General features: G+C 46.4%; 1 protein-coding gene across 1 annotated transcript in view; it reads left to right on the top strand.

Moving 5' to 3' along the window:
• The window catches only part of ERC2 (ELKS/RAB6-interacting/CAST family member 2), an 868,752-nt gene that overhangs the window by 315,471 nt on the left and 538,879 nt on the right, over positions 1–14,402 (top strand). The gene's annotated exons all lie outside the window — the stretch shown is intronic.

Raw genomic sequence — 14,402 nt, 5'->3', positions numbered from 1 at the left:
GCACTATCCAATGCTGTGGAAGCAAATGCATTGTCATGATGCCTCTCGTTGTTAAGAACAATTCTTGCAGTTGTCAACAGAAAACATCAGCTAGTGTTTTGGCATTTAGACACTCACCATAAAAGTGAATTTTTCACTTTCCAAAAGTGATTATTTGCAGGGTCACTTAAAAAAAAAAGTAAATATCCTCTCTTTCCTGTCCTCCAGAAAAGACTCATTTTAAAACTTTTATGACTAACAACGATAGGGTCATCCCACTCTTTAAAAGAAAAATTATACACATAAGGAAATTTATGATTTGCTCAGCAGAAATTTAATCCCTGATCTACTGCTAATAGTTTCTATAAATTCTCACAGCTATGCAAACTATGGTCTTAATGAGCAGGAGTCAGCACTTGAGCTCTACAAGGTAAAGTGCAGACAGGCTTCTATAGCCCTGTCCATACAGTGTAAAATATGATTTATTCACTGAATGTGGTTTAACATAGGTCTACTTAATATGGTTCAAACCTCCCATTGAAGTAAGTGGTAATTATGTAGCTAGGCACTTTTGAAAGTCCCATTTGGGTCTCTGTGCATGTTGAGGCACCTAAAAAGCCTCACTTAGGGCCTGATTTTTACAGGTAAGGTCCATTGAGACTTATGCTTCTAATTCACAAACTTTTGAAAATTAAACCTGGTGTTTAGTGTACTAATTCACTGCTAGTATAAGGCTGTAACAGTTCCCAGAGCCTGCAGGGGAGGGGTAACCCACTGCAGACTGGTGGCAGCTCCAAGAGCTTCCTGCCCCACATCCTGCAGGCCAAATGGGCCATTAGAGGTTGGGGACAGCCCCCTGAGTCTTGTCCCTACTTCAGCAGTCCACAGGCTTTCTCGGTCTGCAGAAGAGAGGGGAAGCCCCTAAAGGCTGGTCCCATGCAACAGTCTGTAGGCTGCAGAGAGCACTAGAGGTTGGGGGCAGCTCCTGGAGCCACCTGATCTGCCACCTTTTGGAGACAGGACAGCGCTTTGTGGACTGACCCAGCCTCCAGCTGCCCGCCCCAACAGGTGGCAGAATGGGGTGGCCATTAACCCAAGCAAAGATCCCCTGGAGAAGCTGCAGACCTGCGGGGGTGGGCAGCAGCAGCCTTGGGGCTGCCCCCCTTAAGGATGCTCCCTCAGGCTTCAGACCATGGAGGGCAACTGCAGGACAGGGTCAACCCAGAGAACCTCACCCCCACCCAACAAGCATGCAGCCCAAGAGCCACCCTCCCAGGAGGAGCCTCTGGATGGGGAATGCTGCCCTGCCCCTCTGGGAGGAGCTGCTGCCTTGACAGCATCACCCTCACTGCCACAGGTGGCCCCAATTACCACCACACGCCTCCTAGCCCTCTGTTCTGAGACCCCCCCCGCCCTAACTTCTGTACCTCCCACCTGCCTTGACTTCTGCACCTTTGCCTCCTGTCTTGCACTTCTACCTCTTCACCCCCTGCTCCTCCTGTTCCCTGAAGCCTCACACCAGACTTCCTTTTTCTTCATTTTTGAAAAATGCAGTAATTGAAAAACATGTAATTTTTTCATTTATTTTTAAAAATACTTCACTTAAATAACCAAACAACACTGGGTACATCTGCTAGTGAGCTATATAGTCATTAGATTATGGTTTTCAAGTATGACTATATTTTGCAATAGTAGTAGTAGGCATCCTTCAGTCTACGTAGACTATGGATCGTGCCCGTCGTAGTTCCATTTGGAATCATCATTTGCAGCGTCGACTGTGACTGTGAAGGCCCACACGAGAATGACAGTCCTTGCTGCATCTGTTGCATGTGTAATGGGTGTCTGGCAGGTCCTTACTGTGATTTCTGTGGGCTTGCTTCTCCTCTGATAGCTGTCTGATCCTCATCTCACCCTTCTGAAGGCAATTTTGCAATATTTGTAAGTTTTTAAAATGTGCCTTTTAGGAAAGCAGTCCTCTATTCAAATAACCAAATGTTTATTGCTGTTCTGTTGTTGAATATAATTAGGATTGTTCCAGTTTCTGGTGTTAAATATCTTTCAATAATATGCAAGATTCTAAGAAACTAATTACTTAGGACTGCACAGAAATAATTCATAGATCTATTTACAGTTTGTGGGCATTTTAAAATGATCATCTAAATAACAAGTTTCATCTAGGAAATGAAAGCTCTTTAAAATGGCCTAAAGGTGCACTTTAAACTAAGGCTATGTCTACACGTGCACGCTACATCGAAGTAGCTAATTTCGAAGTAGCGACATCGAAATAGCCTATTTCGATGAATAGCGTCTACACGTCCTCCAGGGCCGGCAACGTCGATGTTCAACTTCCACGTTGCACAGCCCAACATTGAAATAGGCGCAGCGAGGGAACGTCTACAAGCCCAAGTAGCACACATCGAAATAGGGATGCCAGGCACAGCTGCAGACAGGGTCACCGGGCGGACTAGCGCTTCTGGGGCAACAGCTAGCCGCTCCCTTAAAGGGCCCCTCCCAGACACACTCAGCCTGCACAGCACGCGGTCTGAGGAGCCATAGGCACACAGACCCTGGGCGCCGCAGTCATGGACCCGCAGCAGCAGCAGCAGCAGCCAGAGGTCCACCCAGCCCTCCTGGCAGGAGCAGGGCTTGCCCTGCTCCGTGCCATGTGGGAGGCAGCTGAGCACCTCCTTGCCCCAGAGGAGGAGATGCCCCCAGGGCAGCAGGGCTCAACCCCTACCCCTGCAGCACCCCGCACTCCCCCCCCCGCCTCACACGCCGGCGGCTGTGGAGCTACCCCACCAGCACCGACTGGTGGGAGCGGCTGGTGCTTGGGGAGTGGGACGACGACCACTGGCTCAGGAACTTCAGGATGAGCCGGCAGACGCCCGGGTTTTCCGGAACTCGGGTCTGTGCCGCTGGCTGGAGGCGGGGACCACCATGCCCTTCTGCGTCATCGCAGATGCGGCCTACCCCCTCCCGCCGTGGCTCATGCACCCCTACACGGGCCATCTCTCCGCTAGCCAGGAGCGCTTCAACCAGCGCCTGAACCATGCGCGCCAGGTGGTGGAGCGCTCATTTGGCCGCCTGAAGGGACGCTGGAGATGTCTCCTGACCTGCCTGGATGCAGGCCCCAACAACATCCCCCAGATTGTGGGTACCTGCTGCGCCCTGCACAATTTGGTAGAGAGCAAGGGGGACACCTTTTTCCAGGGCTGGGCTGCGGAGGCCGGCAGGGCAGACGTCCAGCCACCTGCTGCCCCCAGTCGGCAGGTGGACCCCGAGGGGACCTGGGTCTGGGAGGCCCTGCGGGCCCACTTTGATGAACAGGCTGTGGGGTGAACTGTGCCCAGGCCCCCTACTGCCCGCCCCTTCCTCCACCACACTCCTGCCCCAACGCCTACACCATGGAGCACCCCACCGCACCCCCCTCCCACTTGTCCTGGACAAATGACAGCATGCACTTGTGGCTGAGCTTAAACTTTTTTTTTTCTTTCCGAACCTTTTTTTTGTAACTGTAAATAAATATTTGAACCAAAAACCAAAAACTATGTACAAACATGTTGAACAAAAGCAATATGTACAAAAATAAAACAATACAAAGAAACAACAGTCCTCAATAATCAAAAGAAAACCAGGGAGGATAAAGGGGAGAACTATTTACATGGGGGGGACGGGGCAAACTGGGGGCAGAAAAGAACAGGGTCCAACTATATACAGGGGGGGGGCCACGTCCCGGGCCCCTCGCCCCTATAGCCCGGCACCGGGCGTTGGCGGCCGGGAGCCCCGCCGCGGTCGCAGCCTGGTCCGTGGCTGGGTGGGGGCGGGCTGGACCGGAAGGTACGGTGGCCGGCGAGTGTCAGGTGGCTCCAGGGGTCCCTTGGTGCTCCGGCCCTTGCCGGTGGGTGGCGGGGCGACGGCGGACGGGACGGCGACAGGCGGAGCAGCTGGTGGTGGGGCTGCAGGAGCAGGCAGGGCGGGCGATGTGGCGGCCGGCGCGGCATGGGGGGCCAGGTAGTCCACCAAGCGGTTAAATGTCTCCATGTAGGCCCCCCATGCCTCCTGGCGCCAGGCCAGCGCCCGCTCCTGCAGCTGGAGTTGCTGCTCCGCGACCTCCAGCTGCCGACGGTGGATGGCCAGCAGCTGGGGGTCCGTCGCCGTCGGCTGTTGGTGGCGCGGGGTCCACCGTCTAGCCCGCCGTGGGGCCGGTCGGTCCTCGGCCAAGGGGCTGGCCTGGAGCGATGGCCCCGGAGGGCTCTCCGGGACGACTGACGCCTCGCCGGCGCTCTCTTCCGGTCCTTCTGATGGTGCAGGTGCAGGACACAGGAGAGGAGGGGGGGAAGAAGAATGAAGACAGGCGTTAGTGTGGGCCCTGAGCCGTGGCCTTTGTCCCCCCAGCCCTGTGCTGCAGGTTCCCCATCCCCGTCCCCAGGAGATGCTGCTGTGATGGATGGGGTTCAGGGGTCCCCCTGCCCTGCACCCTGTCCCCTGGTGGGAGCGACTCTCACTTCACCCCGCAGGGTCTGACAGCAGGAGAGGTTTCTTAGGCCACAGGTGCCCAGTTTCTCCCAGGAGTGACAGCACTAGCTGTCGGAAGAGACGGTCCTTCCAACCCATCCTGGGGAGAAGACCCCAAGGGGTGCCCCTCGGGGATGCAGCTTTCCCCCTCCTCAGGCTGGCTGCCTTCCAGCTCTCCCTTCCCCTAGCCTCTACCTGTGGGCCCCGCCCTCGCTCCCCAAATCCAAGCCAGCTCGGCTCCTCCCTCCTGTTTGTTCAGGGCAGAGGTGTCACCTGCCAGCTGTAGCCCCAGGATCCTCCTTTGCCCCTGGGAGCTATTCGGCTCTTGTTGCTCATATGTAGCCTGAGTCTCCCTTTGGCACTCCCCCCACTCCATCACATGCTGCTGCTGTGGGGTGTCCCACCCCCTCCTCCCGGGGGCCCCTCGAGGTTCCACTCCCCCCTGCCCCGGGGATGGGGCATGGCACTGTCATGCGGGGTGGGGGGGGGCAGGGGCTGATGCAGTGCTGTGAGGGCCATGGCCCTGCTGTCCTTGGGGCCATGGCCATGTGAACATGTGGGGGGCCCTGGACACACATCTCTTACCCCCGCCCCTCAAGCCCAGGGGTGTCCACCAGAGGGGGGTACCTACCTGTCGGTCCACTCCCACGGTCCGGAGATCCCCGGGGGGTGGAGGCCCTGCTGCTGCTCCGGGATGGCAGGAGGAGGATCTGCAGCCCAGATTCTGCGGAGGAGGAGTCCCCCTCCTCCTCCTCCTGCCGCGATGTCCTGGGGGTGGCCTCCGGGGGGGGCCCCCAGGGTGCGGGGCTTGCCTCTGGGGCAGTCTCCGTCTGCAGGGCCTGCTGGGGCTCGTCGGCCGAGGTGTCAAGGGTGGCCAGAGGGGAGGAGGTGTGCTGGGGGCCCAGGATGTCCCTGAGCTCCCTGTAAAAGGGGCAAGTGACGGGGGCGGCCCCAGATCGGCTGGCCGCATCCCGGGCCCGGGAGTAACCCTGCCGCAGCTCCTTGACCTTACTCCTGACGTGGTCAGGAGTGCGGGCAGGGTGACCCCAGGCAGCCAGGCCGTCAGCCAGCCGAGCGAACGCATCCGCGTTCCGCCTCTTGCTCCCCATTACCTGGACCACCTCCTCCTCGCTCCAGAGCCCCAGCAGGTCCCGCAGCTCGGCCTCCGTCCAGGAGGGGCCCCGCTGCCGCTTGCCAGCCTGGCTGCCCTGGCTCCCCTTGGGGGGGGTCCCCTGGGGGCGCTGGGGGGGCTGCCGGCTAGCCATCGCAGCTGTGTGGGGGGCTGAGGGTGGTGCAGGCTGGCCGCGTGTGCAGGCTGCAGCCTGCACGTTCCCTCAGCTTCCTTCACAGGAAGGGAGGGGGAGGGGACCTTTAAGGGGCCGCTCCACGTGGCCACCAGTGAGCTGAGGGGCTGGAGAGAGCGTCTCTCAACCCCCCAGCTGATGGCCGCCATGGAAGACCCGGCAATTTCGACGTTGCGGGACGCGGATCGTCTACACGTGCCCTGCTTCGACGTTGAACGTCGAAGTAGGGCGCTATTCCGGTCCCCTCATGAGGTTAGCGACTTCGACGTCTCGCCGCCTAACGTCGAAGTTAACTTCGAAATAGCACCCGATGCGTGTAGCTGCGACGGGCGCTATTTCGAAGTTAGTGCCGCTACTTCGAAGTAGCGTGCACATGTAGACGCGGCTGAAGAGAAACATAATTTTATTCCTATCCAGATAATTACTTAAAAATAAGAAATAGATTAAGAAACTGTTGACTTCCTTAATGTTAACAATAACTTTTCAAATATCTTAGCTTTAGTTCTGACCCAGCAGCCTAAGAGGTTGCTTTCATGAAGCTGATATTCATGAAGTTGGTCTTGCCATACAACTGCTGTAGCCCCATGTAGTAGATAAGCAATTGAGTATGTCAGATAATAAAGCAGTATGCTGCTACAATTCAGTTCCTGCTTCTGTGATAAAGTACAAGTAGATTAGACTTGTGGGGTACTAGATTAGTGCACAAGGAAAGCTTGCTAATGCAAATAAGATTAAAACAAGAGCACATTGTTGGGATTTCTGCAAGTTAGTTGTTAATCAAGTAAAACATGGTGTATTAGGCCTTTTTAACACTTTTTGACATCTGGCCCCCTGTGGCTGACAGTTAACTTAGCCTTCTTTTGTGATTGATTGAGAATACTTTTATACTATTTTACCATGAATAAAATGCTAGATTGAATATTATGTATATATTCAATATAGTTTATTATATAGAGAATATTATTTAAAGTGACTAAACCTTCAAGATAGCGTTGCTGTGGAAAAAATGATAAAGAACGCGTATACTTTAACATTTCTTAATTTACATTCAGTGCAGGAGGGTAGTGTTTAAATTTACAGTCTCAATATACTATTAGGAATTTATTTATTGTTAGGAGTAAATTTGAATTCTTAATAGCATACATCATCTAGGCCTTGTCTAGCACGCACAATGTGTGACACATTAAAAAGTAAACCTTGTTTGTTTCTGTCATACTGTTCAAATAAAAGAGTGGTGATGTTTCTGTTTAAGGGCCAGCTCTGCAGCTTCATCCACACTGACAAATCTCTATGCTGTGGGTCGGAAAACAATGGCCTGGCTTACTTTGATCTGGACCACAATCAGGCTCGCCCCCCCCCCCCCCCAACAGAGAGTTGAGCTGGTGCTTGTGCTCCAGCCCCACAGCATGTCTCCAAGCCCTGGGTCTGGAGTGTGAGTAGAGCTTGTTTTTCTTTTTTTATGCTTCTCAGTTGGGTGCCAGCTCAGTGAGGTGGTTGGTTTTTCACTTTGGTTTTTCACTTGTGTGCCCCTGAACGATTTTCCTGTGGGTCAGTAGCCTCTGACCAAAAAAAAAAAAAAAAAAAAAAAATTCCCCACTTTTGCTGTATGTCCACACAAGTCATACTGAAGCAGCTAAAGGAAATTGAGAGTTTCTGGATCAAATTGTGGCCTCACTGCATCAGTGGAAGTTTTGATATTGACTATATGAAGCCAGGATTTCACTGTCTCTTGAATATGTTGTACAGATCTGGGCAGCCTACCATTGTAAATATTATATCGTCTTTTCAGAGAATCATAGAACCATAGAACACTAGAACTAGAAGAAACCTTGAGAGGTCATAGAGTCCAGTCCCCTGCCCTCATGGCAGGACCACAAACCTTCTAGACCACCCCTGATATCTGTCAAACCTACTCTTAAATATCTCCAGTGATGGAGGTTCCACAACCTCTTTAGGTCATTTATTCCAGTATTTAACCACCCTGTCAGTCAGGAAGTTTTTTTTTTCCTAATATCCAATCTAAACCTCCCTTGCTGCATTTTAAGCCCATTGCTCCTTGTCCTATCCTCAGAGGCCAAGAAGAACAATTTTTCTCTCTGTTCCTTGTAATCTTGTTTTAGGTACTTGAAAACCACTATGATATCCCCTCTAAGTCTTCTCTTTTGTACACTGAAAAACCCCAATTTTTTCAGCCTTCTCTCATAGCTCATGTTCTCTACACCTTTAATCATTTTTGTTGCTCTTCTCTGGACCTTCTCCAATTTCTCCACATTTTTATTGAAATGTTGTGCCCAGAACTGAACACAATACTTCAAATAAGGCCTCATGAATGCTGAGTAGCGCAGAAGAATGATTTCCCATATTTTGCTCTCAACACTCCTGTTAATGCATCCCAGAATCATACTTGCCTTTTTTGCAACAGCATCACACTGTTGACTCATAGTTAGCTTGTGGTCCACTATGAACCCTAAATCCCTTTACGCAGTACTCCTTCCTGGACAGTTGCTTCCCATTCTATGTGTATAAAGCTGATTGTTCCTTCCTAAATGGAGTACTTTGCATTTGTCCTTATTAAACTTCATCCTGTTTACCTCAGACCATTTCTCCAGTTTGTCCACATCATTTTGAATTATGACCATATCCCCCAAAGTAGTTGCAACCCCTCCTAGCTTATAATCTGCAAACTTAATAAGTATACTCTCTATGCCAGTATCTAAATCCTGATAAACATACTGAATAGAACTGGTCCCAAAACAGAATCCTGCAGAACCCCACTTGACATGCCCATCCAGCATGACTGCAAACCATTAATAACTACTCTCTGAGAACAGTTATCCAGTGATTTATACACCCACCTTATAGTAGTCCCATTTAAGTTGCATTTGTCTGGTTTACTGATTAGAAGATCATATGAGACGATATCAAATGCCTTATTTAAGTCTAGGTATACCACATTCACCACTTCACCCTTATCCACAAGACTTGTTTTAAAGGGTTTTAGTCGATAGACAGCCTTTTATCCTTTGTCTTTGATAATTTCTTTGTCATATGCAAGATGGAAGAATCTAAGTACATACAGGAACATCATTACTCAGTAGCTTTTTTATGAAAGAGAACTATGTAATTGTTCAACATTGATTTCAGCCAAAGGTTCTCGTAGTAGTGTTAACTCTATAATATAGAGGTACACTTAACCAAAGGGAGAAAAGGTGATTTTCTCTGACCAGTAAATACAGGATGTAAAATGAGAGCAGGATTGTGAATTTCAGACTCTTTCAAAATTGCACATCAGAAGTGCAGTAGCAAATAATATCTGGTTTGTATCAACATTCTTATTATAAGAAGATAAAACTGAGTATTTATTATTTTATTATGTCAAAAAGTTCCCAAATGTTATTTTATTAAAAGTCCCTTTGATGAAGCCTTGCAATATAGTTAAAAAGCCTTCACTTGAATGTTAAAACCTTGCAACATTTTTAAACATATTATACTAATACAAATGGTTAAATTACAAGACATTCAATATAATATGTTTTTGCTTTGAAGTACTGATGAACCAGAAAGCAGAATAACCTGTTGAACCATATTGTATAACAAGAAGAAACAGTTCAACTTACAGGAAAAGCACTTGTCTTCACAGAATTCGTAAAATAGGGCTCTAATGACCACTGCTGAAACATAGCACATATTTTACATTTACATCTTATGTTCGGATCCAGCAAGAGACATGATTGAATTCTCAGTTAATATTAAAAGATGAATGTAGATACAAATAGCTGATAATATTGTTATCTTTTCAGTTGCAACTTTGCTAGTAGATAAATACACAGCTGCTAATACACATTTAAACATGGAAGTTAGGATAGGCAAGAACGGATTCTCACAGTCATACATGAATATACTCACACTGTACATACTGTGAGGCATACCTTTAGCATTGTTCAGTTATACTGAAAGAAAAACAGGAGATGCTTGATATGGTTTTAATTGTGCTCCAACTTTATTATTATTGGATAATAATTATCTAGGACTTACCCAGCCTGTAAACTTGTGCTTGTACACTTTTACCTCCATATTCATTCAGTATCTCTCTGAGGGGCTTTCACCAGTCCCCTTCTTTTTCCAACCAAGTCTCCCAGCCAGCCCATTGCTGGTACCTTACCATCAATCCACCCCTCCAGTGAGGGTGAATGTGAACTATCAGAAGGGGAGATTGTCTCTCTTCCATGTGAGTCATAGGAACCCTGAAACCTTTCTCCACTCTCCACTCTGGTTCTGTAACAAGCTCTCTTTTTCAAGTCATTTTACCAAGCAATTTATCAGGTCACTATATCTCTTGACTATGGAGTACCTGCACTGGGCTTCCTATTCATTTTCCATTTGAGATTTTTGAAAAAGAAACACCTTTTTCCTGGTCTCTATCATTTGGCTTCTTTTCACCTGTGTTGTTTAACCATTACAGGTTTGTCTAACCTCCAGCTCAGTCTAGGTCACTACAGCATGATTTTCTCAACCTTTGGCCTATCATACCTGAAAAGCTGTTTAGCCAGTTAGTTTTGGGAAGGGGATACAGTTGAGAGTTAGTGTCTTCTGACCTAGATGAATGGGTGAACTTTTCTTCCCACATTTGGAGATCTTCAAGTTCACATTTACAGGTGAACTCATGAGCATGAGAGATCTTCAGGACCACTATCTCCACAACTTCCAAACTTTCCCCTTAATGACTAGACCATGTAACAATATTCCTTGCACAATTAAAGTAATTAAAATATTTTTTTCGATTCAGAAGACCTCCTTTTGCTTGTTGAAATCTGCATCCTGTTAATTTCATTTGGGGTTCTGGTGTAAAGTGAAGGAGTAAACATTCTTTATGCGTCATTCATGATTTTATGGACATCTATCGTTATCACTCTTTAGTTGTGTCTTTTCTATGCTGAACTGTCCCAGTCTTTTTAATGTCTCCTCATACGGAAGCTATTCCATACCCTTTAATAATTTTTGTCATCCTTTTCTCTGTACCTTATGAGAGGTGGTGACCAGAACTGTATGCAATATTCCAAGTGTGGGTGTGCCACACATTTATTTGGTGGCATTATGATATTTACTGTCTTACTGATCGCCTTCCTAATAATCCCTAACATTTTGTTGGCTTTTTTGGCTGCCACATTACAGAGAGTGGATGTTTTCAGACAGCCATACAGTGACTGTACAATCTCCCTCTTGAATGGTAACAGCTAATTGAAACTGCCACCATTTTGTGTAAAAGTAGGTGAGACTATGTTTTCCAATGTGAATTACTTCACATTTATCAACTTTGAATCATCCAGTTTAGTGAGCTCCCTTTAACTCTTTACAGTCTGTTTTTGATTTAACTATCTTGATTAGTTTCGAAAATGTACAACCACACTGTATATCCCCTTTTCCAGATCATATATGAATATGTTCAACAGTACTGGTTCCAATACAGATCTTTGAAGGATACTATTTACTTCTCTCTAGTCTTAAAATTGCCCTTTTTTCCTACCTTTGCTTTCCTGTATTTTAATCATTTACAGGTCTGCTAATGGGGAAGGGGACAAAGGAAGTAGTAGTGCTGGGGCCCAGCAATTTAAAAGGGCTGGGGACTGGCTGGCGGAGGTTAGCCCCAGCTCTGCCCTTATGGCCTGAGCGCCTCCCCCTTCCATACTGTGGAAACTACCCCCTTCAGGGGCCCAGCAATTCCTTTGGCTGCTCTCATCATTTCCTGATCCTTAAAGGAACCTTCCTTCACATCCTCTCACTGCATATTTTGCTTAAAAGCCTCTGATGAAGGACCTTACCAAAACTTTTCTGAAAGTCCAAGTACACTGCATCCACTGGTTCACTCTTGTCTGTAGGGTTGTTGACCTCCTCAAAGAATTCCAGTAGATTATTGAGGCATGATTTCCTTTTACGAAAGCCGTGTTGACTCTCCATCAACAAATTGTATTTAACTGTATGTATGTCTGTTCAGTAATATAGTTCCAATATAAATTTACCTGGCTGTGAAGTTAGGCTGATTGGCCTGTTATTGCCAAGATCATTTCTGGAGCAGATTTTTTAAAAAATTGCATCACATTAGCTATCCTCCATTCACCTGATTTGTAATTCCGCAATTTCACATTTGAGATTTTTCAGATGTCTTGTTTGAAGACCATGTGGTCCTGATAACCTGTTGCTTTTTAATATGTTGATTTGTCTCAAAACGTCCTTTGACACCTAAATCTTTGTGTTAACTCTAAGCTGTTTTGGGCTTAAGTGAAGGGTGGGGCACTGAATGCTGAAAAGACAGATGAGACTTGACCGAGTCCTCTCTGTCTGATAGAAACTCCATTTGTCTCACCACTCAGTTCCAACACCTCTCATGCTGGGAAGTGAATAGATAGCACATGATGGCCATGGAAGGTAGTGTCAGGGAAGGAACGCATTGCAGATATGGGGAGAGAGTTAGGGAAATCATCTAATGGCTGAGGTACAGATGTTGGAGGAAACAAGGCTCCACCTCTTTTGAGTAAAGAGGTTTTTTTATTTTGATAGTTTGTGGAGTGGAAGGGAATGTCTTCACTGGAGGAAGGAGAGTAAAGGGGGAAAGGAGTAAGGAAGGGCTGCTGCAGTGGTAGGAGTTGATTTGTTAGGCTTACCCTCTTCACTTTATTCTCTTCCTTTATGTCTTAAAGGTTAAGGTTATGCATTTTATACATTTCTGTTGTGTTTATTGGGGTGCAGAGGGAACAGTTTTGAAGGCCCTCCAAGCTTCTGAGAAGGATTATGCTGAAAGTCTAGAAGAGGCTAGTTGACTAATAGAGATCCTTAATACAGTTAAATATAAAGTTCTGTAACTCAGTGAATGCCTTCCCCTCTTACAGATAGCTAAGCACTTTACAGATAAAGGCTATGTCTAGACAGTGCCATAAGCTCTAAATAAGCTATACAATTTGTGCTTCCCAAATTGCGTAACTTGTTTTGAGTAGATTTCAAAATACGCTATTTCAGCATGTGGTGCTATCTAAATGGTGCCACATGCAGAAATAAAGCCCTATTTCAAGGCATCCCTGTACTCCTCGTGATAAGGTGTACAGAGATGCTGGAGTAGCTCATCCATTATCTTGCAGACTTTTGAGACAATGGGCTCTTTGCATAGACACAGGCAGCTATTTTGGGGTACCACCATATCCCGAAATAGTGCCCACCATATACTCGTAGCTATAGTGAGCTAATGAGAAGCTACTGAGGTTGTGCTGTCTTTGTTTCAATATTTTTTGTAGTTTTGAGATGTAATAAATTCAACTGAGGGTAAATCATAGTAAAGCAAGCAAAAATAAAACATGTTTGGAGTAACAAGGTATGCATAGAGCAAATTAACATGAGGGCATATTACCAGAGAGGTAGCCGTGTTAATCTGTACTCCAACAAAACAAAACAGCAGAAATGTAGCACTTCTATGATTTATTTGGTGATGAGCTTTCATGGGACAGACCCATTTCATCAGATCAATCTCATTTCCAATATAGACTGACATTTATAAGTACAGAGGACCAAAAAAAAAATTGCAATAAAAACTGACAAATCAAGTACGTAGGACTGAATTAAGTGGCAGAGGGCTGGGGGATGTTAAGCGTGCTGCCTGAGATAGTATGGTGGAATATGTTATTCTGACAATATTGGACTTTCATATGGTCATGTGTTGCTATGCAGTAGTATTTTAAGAGTTGGTGATGCTTTTACACTAGAGAGTTCATGCATAAGTATTAAAAAACTTAAAAAGAACCAATCCACATCAGTAAAATGGCCCATCAATGGAAGCAGAGCTGGAAAACATGGATTAAACTATCTCATCCATTCTTCTGCCAGTGCAATGTTGTTTCTACAGCTCGTTTTGTCTAGTCTAGATGCAGTTTTTCCAAGGGACATGGCTTCTGTCACATTTTTGGGAGACCTATTTCATAGTCTACTTAATCTCTTTGTCAAAAAAGGTTTTTCCTGACATTCTGTTTAAATTGTCCCGTTCTTAATTTAAATTTGTCACCCTAAATATTTCCTCCTATTGATTTCTGTTTATAAACTTGAAGTATTGTTGACTGTTGTTCTCCAATTTATTCATTGCTTAGCTAAACAATGCATTGTCTATTTGTGTTTTACATGCATTTAAAATCAATTCTTTAGCCCATCAATTGTGCCAGTCCATGGCAAATACTTTCGAGTTTGTCAGTGTTTCTGTTGATGAGCCAAAAACAGAATACAGATTTTAGAGTTAATCCCTTCAAAACCACGAAGAAAAAAATTATAATTTTCCTTCTCCTTAGATCCAAATTTAGCACACCGTGAAAGAATATTGCCAACTTTAAGCATGTGTGTAATCTTTACTATTAAGATAGAAAATAGTTTTCTTTTGGGTATTACAATCAAAATGGTACTTTTTCTCTGTCTGATTTAGTATTTTTCTTTGGTGCATCAAAATATAATACCTGTGACTATAGCATTACTGATAATGGGCAGTCGTTGCTTGCATTCTAAGTTATTACACAGTCATTAACTAAGTCTCACTAAGACTCTATTGCCACCTGCACAGAACTTGCTAGGAAGCTA

Source organism: Carettochelys insculpta, chromosome 11, assembly GCF_033958435.1.
Source record: "Carettochelys insculpta isolate YL-2023 chromosome 11, ASM3395843v1, whole genome shotgun sequence".
Taxonomy (NCBI): domain Eukaryota; kingdom Metazoa; phylum Chordata; order Testudines; family Carettochelyidae; genus Carettochelys; species Carettochelys insculpta.
The sequence above is the reverse complement of the archived record's forward strand: the minus strand, read 5'-3'. Positions and strand labels throughout refer to the sequence as shown.